We start from the raw sequence: 9,762 nt of genomic DNA on the forward strand, positions 1-9,762 counted from the left end.
CAGAAAATATGTAGGACTTCCCTTCCTTCTTGCACTTTACATTAATAGAATAGTGGTGAGGTTAGTTCTTGGATGCATTCATGTGTACGTGGATATTCTCTCCCTCCCTCCCTCCCTCCCTCCTCCTCCTCCTCCTTCTCTCTCTCTCTCTCTCTCTCTCTCTCTCTCTCTCTCTCTCTCTCTTTCTCTTTCTCTTGCCTTCCCTCTCTCTCTCTTTCTTTCTCTCTTCCCTTCCCTCTCTCTCTCTTTCTCTTGAAGTGTTGTTCCTGAGCCATCTGGTTCCTCTGATCCTTCCTCTCCCTCCTCGGCAGGAGTCCCTGAACTCCACCTAATGTGGGGTTTTGGGACTCTACATCTGCTCCCATTAATTGCTGAATGAAGTCTCTGTGGTCTCTGATGGCAATTCTGCTAGTCTCCTGTCTCAGAATACTGGAGCTAAGACAAACAATGTGTCCGAAGCTTTGTGGCTGGGTTGGTGTCCCAGTCCCTCCCCTTCAGGCCTCACCTCCTCACCTGGTTACAGAAGGTGGCAGGTTCAGTCTTTCCACCTTGCCCTTGAAATGTCCCCTAATTCTAATTGTTTTTCCAAGTATTTTCTGCCTCCCCGGACCTGATCCCTCCTGTTCCGATCCCCACCTATCCCTAGTCCACTCTTAGAATCTATTCTATTTACCAGTTACAAGGAGAATCTTGCATTCCCTCCTAAGCCCTCCTTGTTACTTAGCCTCTCTGGGGCTGTGAATGATACTATGTCCATATTTTACTTTAAAGCTAAAATTCACTTATAAGTGACTGAGTACATACCATGTTTGGTTTTCTGTATCTGGGTTACCTCACTGAAGGTTTTCCAGTTTTTCTGGTTCCATTCATTTGCCTTCAAACTTCATGATGCCATTGGTTTTTTTTTTTTTTTTTTTTTTTTTTTTTTTTTTTTTTTCCAGTGGAATGATACTTCATTGTGTAATTGTACCACATTTTCTTTATCCATTCTTTGGTTGAGGGTCATCTAGGTTGTTTCCAGTTTCTGGCTGCTACTCTGAGTAAAACTGCTATGAACACAGCTGAGCAAGTGTCCTTGAGATAGGATGGCACAGCCTTTGGATATATGCCCTGGAATGGTATAGCTAGATCTTGAGGTAAATTGATTTTCAATTTTCTAAGAAACCGCCATATACATTTACAAAGTTGCTGTACATGTTTGTACTACCATCAGTAATGGGAGAGGGTTTACCTTGCTCCACATCTTTTACAGCATGAGTAAAACCTTTCTGACGGGTGTTAAGATGAAGTCTGAGTCGTTTTGATTTGTATTTTTCTGATGACTAAGGATGTTAAGCATCTTCCTTTCTTTTTTTTATATTTATTTATTTATTATATATACAATATTCTGTCTGTGTGTATGCCTGCAGGCCAGAAGAGGGCACCAGACCTCATTACAGATGGCTGTGAGCCACCATGTGGTTGCTGGGAATTTAACTCAGGACCTTTGGAAGAGCAGGCAACGCTCTTAACCTCTGAGCCATCTCTCCAGCCCTGCATCTTCCTTTCTTAATAAACATAATTCCGTAGCCTCCATCTACAATTATTTATTGATTTTTGGGGGAATTTCACATCATAAACACCAACCTCCTTACCTCCAAGTCCCTCTATAACTGTCTCTCACCCCTGCAGCATCTCTCCAAAAGAAAACACCCCCAAATTAGTCAAAAACAAAAGAACCAAAAGACCCACTTCATTCTTCTATATTTCCACTTCTACAACACCTCTTCATTTGTCCTAGTGGCATTGGGAACTGTGGTGTGTCACACAGTAGACACTTTGTCCCATGTGTCCCACAGTTGCTCATTACAGTGCGTTATTGGTCTGGTTCAAGGCCACTGGTCTATGGCACACTATTATTGTCACTGGACCCTCATCTGATCTCCTCTCAGACACCCTGCTGTTAGCTTGAGTCATGAAGATGTTGTGGCTGTCATTCCCCAGGACCAGTCTCTTCTTGTGCTCCAGCATGTCTTAAATGAGGTAGATGTTAGGGTGAGTCAACCAAAGTTCCAGGATCTGGGCCTGGGTAGTAGCTGCACTGTCCAGTCTGAGATGCTGGGACCACTCCCATCAGGTGAAGGATGAAAAAGCTCTCCTATTCCTATATCATCAGGGTCAGCTCTGCCAGGCCTGTGGTGAAGGGTGAAGTCATCTCTCCTGAGTGTTGGTGGTCAGCTCTCCCAGGGTCATTAGAGGAAAGGGTCAACTCAACACAGATCTTGGATATCAACACTTGTGTTTCCTATGGCCTCCTGTGGTATCATGGAGCAGTGACTATCAGCATAGACACCATCTGCAGCAGTGTCATAGACCCAGAAATGGCCCTTGGCAGCAGCTTAGGCCTAAACATCACCGTGGCCCAGTAGAAGCTTAGGTCACCCAGATCGGTATGGTTTCTGGTGGCAGGATGGGCATTGTACATCAGCACGGCTTCAGGTGGCTGATCAGACCACAGGCATCTGTACAGCCTATGGTTGTAACAGGAGCAATGGATATCGACTCAGACCCTGGCTGCTGTATGGTCAGGAACTCAGATATGGCCCTCTGCAGCAACCTGGCCCAAGACAGCAGGGCAGGCCACTCAGATCACCATGGTACTCGTTGTGGCATGGCCCTCAAGACACCAACATGACTACAGGTTGCAACCTAAACACTGTGCTTCTCTGTGACCTTTGGTGGAAGCATGGATATGGACATCAACAAAAAAATTCCAGCTTCAGTAGGACCATGGGCATGGCCCTATGCTGCAGTCTGGACCTAGATGTTACCATAGCATTGTGTGGCAGCAAAGACCACTCAGATCTGTATGGCCCTGGCTGCAGCATGACCCTCAGAGGCCAACATGACCTCAAGTGGTAGCCAAGACATAGGGTATTTACATGTCCTTCAATGGTAACAGGAGATATGGACAACACTGACTTTGGCTGTAGTAGGGTCATGGACCCAGAAAAGGCCCTTTGCCACAGCTCAGGCTCAGATATCTTCTTGACCACAGAAAGCAGCACAGACCAATCATGTCTGCATGGCCCCAGTGGCAGCATGACTCTTGGACCCCCACTATGGACTCAGGTGACTGACTAGACTCCAGGCATCCACAGGGCCTTCAGCAGTTACTGAAATAATGGCCATCAACATAAACTTGCCTGCTATAGCATAAGACCATAGACCAAACATGGCCCTCGGCAGCAGTTCAGGCACAGATGTCATTACGGTCCCAGGTAGCAACACACTCAGATGGCCATGAACCCAGCAGTGGCACAGCCTTTGGACACTATCATGGCCACAAGTGCCAGCCCAGATGCCGGGCATTCTTGTGGTCTTTGGTGGGTCATAAATGGCAACACATACCGCAGTTGCAGTGGGACCATGGACCCAAACATGGCCCTTGGCAGTAGCCTGGACCTGACTATCACCCTGGCCCTGGGTGGCAAGAAGGACATCCACATTGGCCTGTTCCTCACCACCCTCACCTCTTCAGGTCTTTCTCTTTCCACAGACATGAGCCACCCTGCTTCTCTTTCCCATTTCTCTGCCATATATTTGCTCATCATAATGTAATCTATCCACCCAGGACCTTAAGGGGCCAGGCAACTGTATGCATGTCTTCAGCCAGCCTGGACAGCCATTAAACATTTCTTTAAGTGTTTCTCAGTCATTTGAGATTCCTCCAAAGCTATGCAGAGAAACCCCGTCTCGAAAAACTAAAAACAAAAGGCAACTCTTACTCTTATTTTTAAATTTGCGATTGAAATTATTGCATCATACTTGCAAAGCAAATGCTCTGCCACCGAGCTGGAAGCCTTTTAACTTTTTTTTAAAATTCTGAGGCAGACTCTTACTAAGTTGTATGTTGGTCTTGATATCAGTTTATAGCCTGGATGTGTCTCCAGCTTATAATCCTCCTGATGGGACATTCTGAGTAGTTTACATTACAGGTTTGCACTGTCAAGTCTGGCCACATCACTATTCTTAACTTCTCCTATATCTGCCAAGTGTTTCTTGTGCAAGACTTTTTTATTTTCTTTGAGACATGATCTCCTTATTTACCCCTAAATATCCTGGGTTATATAGATCTGGCTAATCTTGAAATCACAGAGATCTTTCACCTCTGCTTCCGAGTGTTTGGATTAAACGTGTGTGCAACCACACCTGCCCCACAATTATTTTTTTTCATGTTCATTTTCAAATGTGTATCAATAACTGTTAGTTTTCATTGTGACATTTAAATTTTTGGTGTCTATCCCATGATTGAGTAAAATTCTCTTAGTGAATTTTGTTGGATAGCATATTATATTCTTTTTCAAGTAGCATATGACTCCAATGTTGGGGTTCAGGTTTTTCTTTTACTTTACTGTTTTGATGTCTACTAATAGTAAAGATGGTAAGTTTTATAAATCAGTGGCAGCCTATTCTTTTAGTCATAGAGTATGCCATCTGCCTTATGTGTTACAAGGAAGTGTGATTGCTTGCTTCACTAAATTGACTAAAAGACCCATTCCCTCTTAATTTATTATCCTGTTTTATTTAGTTATGTTAGACAAATAATTAGCAATAACTAACTATAAATGTGTATACAAATAATGATATTAATATAAAACATGAGCTGATAAAATGTTTTGTATCTCTAATAATGATATAACTAAATAATATTGGGAATGCAAATTTAAAAAAAAAAAGAGCCAAGCTAAAACCGAACCATTTATGAATCCCATTAACTTTGAGGAAAATGAAAGCTTATTTCCTAAATGTGCAATAATTATTGTCGAATTAGCTCAGTTCCCAAGCCTTAAAAGAACACAATCAGGAGTTTGTGCACAGCTCAGCCAAGTCTTGTACTCAAAGTATAACCAGTCTGTCATCATGATCTTCAGACTATGATTTCACCCAAAGGCTCAATTCACACAAATTCCACAATTTAAGATTCGTGGTTCAACTCATCTTTCTTGCAGCTGTCTCTCTGATGATCCTGACTCATTGCTGTCTGTTTGCTGAGAAGTACCTACCAGTCTCTGAAAACTGCAAAATTGCCTTTGGTTAGATTCATATGCAAATACATGGATCATTTTTATTTCACCAATGATGCTTGTCTGGAATACCCTTCTGCATCAGTTCTATATAGTTATTATGTTTTTGAGCTAGTCATTTTCCTTACATAAAGTAGTAGTCTTTGCTTCTGTGCTGCATGCTGATGCTTTATAAAACTATTCAAGAGTGATAAACATTTTTGTTTCAAGTGTGTAAATTAAAATTATTAAAAACCACACTTGTATAATATTCTGCTTGTTAAACAAGTTAATTATTTAACTATAAACTATGTTAAAATTCTAGGAAATAATTGTTTTTGGCATTTATAAAAACAAATATGCATTATAAATGTAGATTTACATAGTAAACACTGATTGATACAAACATTTTTCTATTAGCATGCCCCATATACTCTAGAACGTGCTATTTTTATTTATATCCTGAGGCATTGTTTTACCATTTTTGTCTTTTTATTGACTCAAGGCTGTTCAAGAAACTGTATAAACCTGGTGATTATAACTCAAAATAGATGGTTTGCTTATCATATATGAGGGAAATGTTGGGTAGAAGACATATCATTCTAAGAAACAAAATAAAGTAAAACAAATGACACAGTATTCACTCTTCACATATATGTGAATCTTTCCATCTTTCTTACAATTACTGATTTTAGAATTTATTTTTGGGAAGGAGCAAAAAACTTATTTCATATGATTTCAATATTTTTAAGTTCTAGAAGCTTATTTTTAAATATAACATTTGATTTATCTTTGATATTATTCTGCATTTGTCTAAGAATTAATATTATTACAGTATCATGGGCTTTACATGTTTATAAATCATTTGTTACATAAATTTATTCAAATATGTTGACTTTGTCACTGAAAATCATCTTTGGAAGCCTTATACTACTTTAGGATTGCTAGCTATATCTAATTCAGATCTGTATATGCTTTTTTCACATATTGATATGATCGGCATTTATGTGCCTGATGAACACATTATGTTTATGTGATCACCTTGTTTGAGTCTAACAATTAAATTAAATTAATTAAATATAATTAGCTAAAGCCTGCCTATACTACTTGATATAAATGTCCCTCTCTTTTTTATTGATCTTTTTGAGCTCTACATTTTTCTCTGCTCCCCTTCCCCTTCAACCCTCCCCCAAGGTCCCCATGCTTGCAATTTACTCAGGATATCTTGTATTTTTCTACTTCCCATGTAGATGAGACCTATGTAAGTCTCTCTTAGTGTCCTCGTTGTTGTCTAAGTTCTCTGGGATTGTGGTTTGTAGGCTGGTTTTCTTTGCTTTATGTTTAAAAAACCACCCATGAGTGAGTACATGTGATAATTGTCTTTCTGTGTCTGGGTTACCTCACTCAAAATGATGTTTTCTAGCTCCATCCTTTCAAAGAAGCACATTTGTGGCACAAGAACAGCAGGTGAAAATTTGCCTCATGTTGCCATAAACAAGAAGTTGTAGGAGTCTAGAGGATAAGTATGCAGTAAACCAAACTAACATATTCAGATAAGGTATGGCTCTATTCAAACCATGATACTACTATACATGGAGTCTTCAGGAATTCGGAAATTTAAGATATTAATTGTCTTCTATATAAGTTAATTGCTGTGTGTTATTTGAATGGCATCCCTAAAAAACAAATATAAAAATAAAACTCTTGAAAACAACTTCAATATTCTTAAAAATTGTGTGTAGGTGTTTTATCTTCATGCACTTGCATGCTTGGTGCTCACGGAGGTGAGAAGAGAGTATTGGATTCCCTGAAACTGGAGTTGCAGTTGGTTGAGAGACACTACATACAAACTGGGAATTAAACCAAATCCTCTGGAAGAGCAACCAATAAAGTCCCTCAGATTTTATCTTTTAAGAACTAGTTCTATCACAGTCTATAATCTCTGCATTTTAGAGGCTGAGACATAAAAGATTGAGATTCCAGGCTACCATGTGCTAAGTAATGAGTCCGAGTCCAAAAAAATAGTCATACTAAGATGAAGAGGCATTGGAAAAACTATGGGAGGCAAGAACATGCAGGTGTCATAACTTCTCGTCTATCTGTAACCTGACATGATAAAGTGGCTAATGGATAGCCCAGTTACTTTGAAATACATAACGGCATGCCAACACAATTAAGCAATGGCATAGATAGTATGTAAAAACTTGTAGAAGCAAGGTTTTCTTCAGAACTTTGCCAATGTCCTGCTGTCCTGGAAATGCTCTAGGCATGATCCAGATGTGAACGGAGTGGATATTTCAATAGACTAGCTACGTATTTTAGCACTTGTATTTGTATCAGTTCCCTTTTATCATTTTTCATCTCCAAAGAACTCCAGTTACACTTCCCAAGCATGCTGATCTGTATATTCCTATTTTCTTTTTTGGATACACATACTTTAACCCTGACTCAGTTCAATGAAACATGGTTTCCCTTGAAAATTGGACTTCTGAAGTTCAATTTTCAAATATTTTCCATACTTAAAAGAGTACCAATACTTAAAAATTTTATTTTAATGTCATTTATGATTTCTAGCTCATAATCTGAAAGTAAGCTGTTAAGAATAACTTTTCTTGTGACTTCCAACAACCACAGGCTTAATGTAATTATTCCAAGGCAGAATAGTGAAATGGCCAGATAGTCATCTTACATGTGAAATTTATTCTGACACTATTATTTTATTCATTTTCTTATTCCCTAATTTGCTTCTCCATTTCTTGGTGACCAGAGTTCTGTGTAATATATCGAGAATATTCATATGATGATATGCCTCTTTGTTACCCAGTATCCTTACAAAGGAAGACACCGATGTTGATAGAGGCCCAGAATCAAGAGATAGGATTTCAAATAAAGTTGGGCTTTATTCTGGAATTCAGTATATGTTCAGTGTGTAATAATATGGTTCTATTTTAAGGAAATAGCTGAACACCATGGCAACAATATGAACAATTGTAGAGAAACAAAATAATTATCCTGAAGAAGGAGGCATAAACATCCAAGGAAGGAAATTAAATTCATCCTTATGGAATAGTTGCTGTAACTATTGAATAGGGCTAATAAAATCAGATTTCTTCATACTGAGAAATTTGGTAACAAAGAGTTGATAGAAACTGTACAGAACCAGAGTGGGAAAGGAAATACAGTCACTTGGCTGGTCCTGTAGTACTCAGTGAAATTTGTTTCTAGGCAGATATTCTAGAGCTTGACTGAGAGACAATTGAAGGACAGAATTCACACTTATCTTTGTTATGTGAGACCTTAAAAAATGTTAGCCCATGTAGGTGTTGTTATAAACAATCTTGAAAAAGGCTTCAACTACTAAAATCATAGAATCCAATAATTCATCTTTTGATAAGTCATTCAACAGTTAAATCGTATGGAAAGAAGCAACTATATTTATGTGTATCTGAACACACATATATGCACACACACATATGGCAAGGAATCATTTTCTATTGCATGTATATAGATTATATTACAAACACAAATGTAATTTCTGAACAATAGTTTTATTTGAACAATGCTGATAAATTATTTTTATTTTGATGTTGTAGGTCATAATTTGAAACACACTAGATAGGGTTACATGTTAGAATGAGAAGACTAGATGTTATTAGGGTATAGACAAAATAAATGTGATGAGACTATAGAAAATAAAGGAGAATTCATCAAATATAATGTATGACCTTTTACTTATAAGTATATGTACTATAATATCACTTTATATAATATTATCAAAATATTTTTGTTTCTTTTTTAAATTGACTTTTATTGAGCTCTACATTTTTCTCTGCTCCCATCCCTGCCTCTTCCCTTTCCTTCAACCCTCTCCCAAGGTCCCGGTGCTCCCAATTTACTCATGAGATCTTGTCTTTTTCTACTTCCCAGGTAGATTATCAAAATATTATATTATCTCAGGTGCTCCTGTCTCTTGAGTCAACTTAAAAAATAACGTAACAGGTGAAGAGACAATCTGACAAAGAAAAAGCAGCCTTAGTCAGTTTCATCGTTAACTTTGATACTACTTGGTTATGAGAAATTAATATTATTTAAGTTTATTCATATACATACTAAATGATTCTTCAATCATCAATATCTTTTTTTCAGTTTTTAACTGAGTATTTATTTATTTATTTTTAAAACAGTCTTTTCTCATTTAACATACCATTCCCAGTTCCCTCTTCATCCCCTCCTTCTGTTCCCACATCACCACCTTCTACCCACCCCACCCTCATTTATTCCTCAGAGAAGAAAAGCTTTCCATGGGGAGTCAACAAATTATGGCATATAGGAATAAAGAGCCTCCTTTTCCCAATTTTGTCTTTCCTCTATTTGAATACCCCTTTAAGAAAGTAGACTATGAATTCCTCCCAACAGTGTTGTTGGCATGTTGCAGCAGGAGGAAGCTTTATTCTAGATTGAGATGAGGATTTTGGTTGAAGTTGATTTAATGTGGGGCAGTCTTAACTGGGCAATAGTGATGACAGACACAATGACAGAAACTTGAAGCTTAGGCCAGGCGGTAGTGGCACACGCCTGCAATCCCAGCACTTGGGAGGCAGAGGCAGGCGGATCTTTGTGAGTTCGAGGCCAGCCTGGTCTACAAAGGGAGTTCCAGGACAGGCTCCAAAGCTACAGAGAAACCCTATCTCGAAAACCAAAAAAAAAAAAAAAAAAA

The sequence above is a fragment of the Alexandromys fortis genome, unplaced genomic scaffold, assembly GCF_014885135.2.
Source record: "Alexandromys fortis isolate MF-2015 unplaced genomic scaffold, M_Fortis_MF-2015_v1.1 scaffold_32, whole genome shotgun sequence".
NCBI lineage: Eukaryota > Metazoa > Chordata > Mammalia > Rodentia > Cricetidae > Alexandromys > Alexandromys fortis.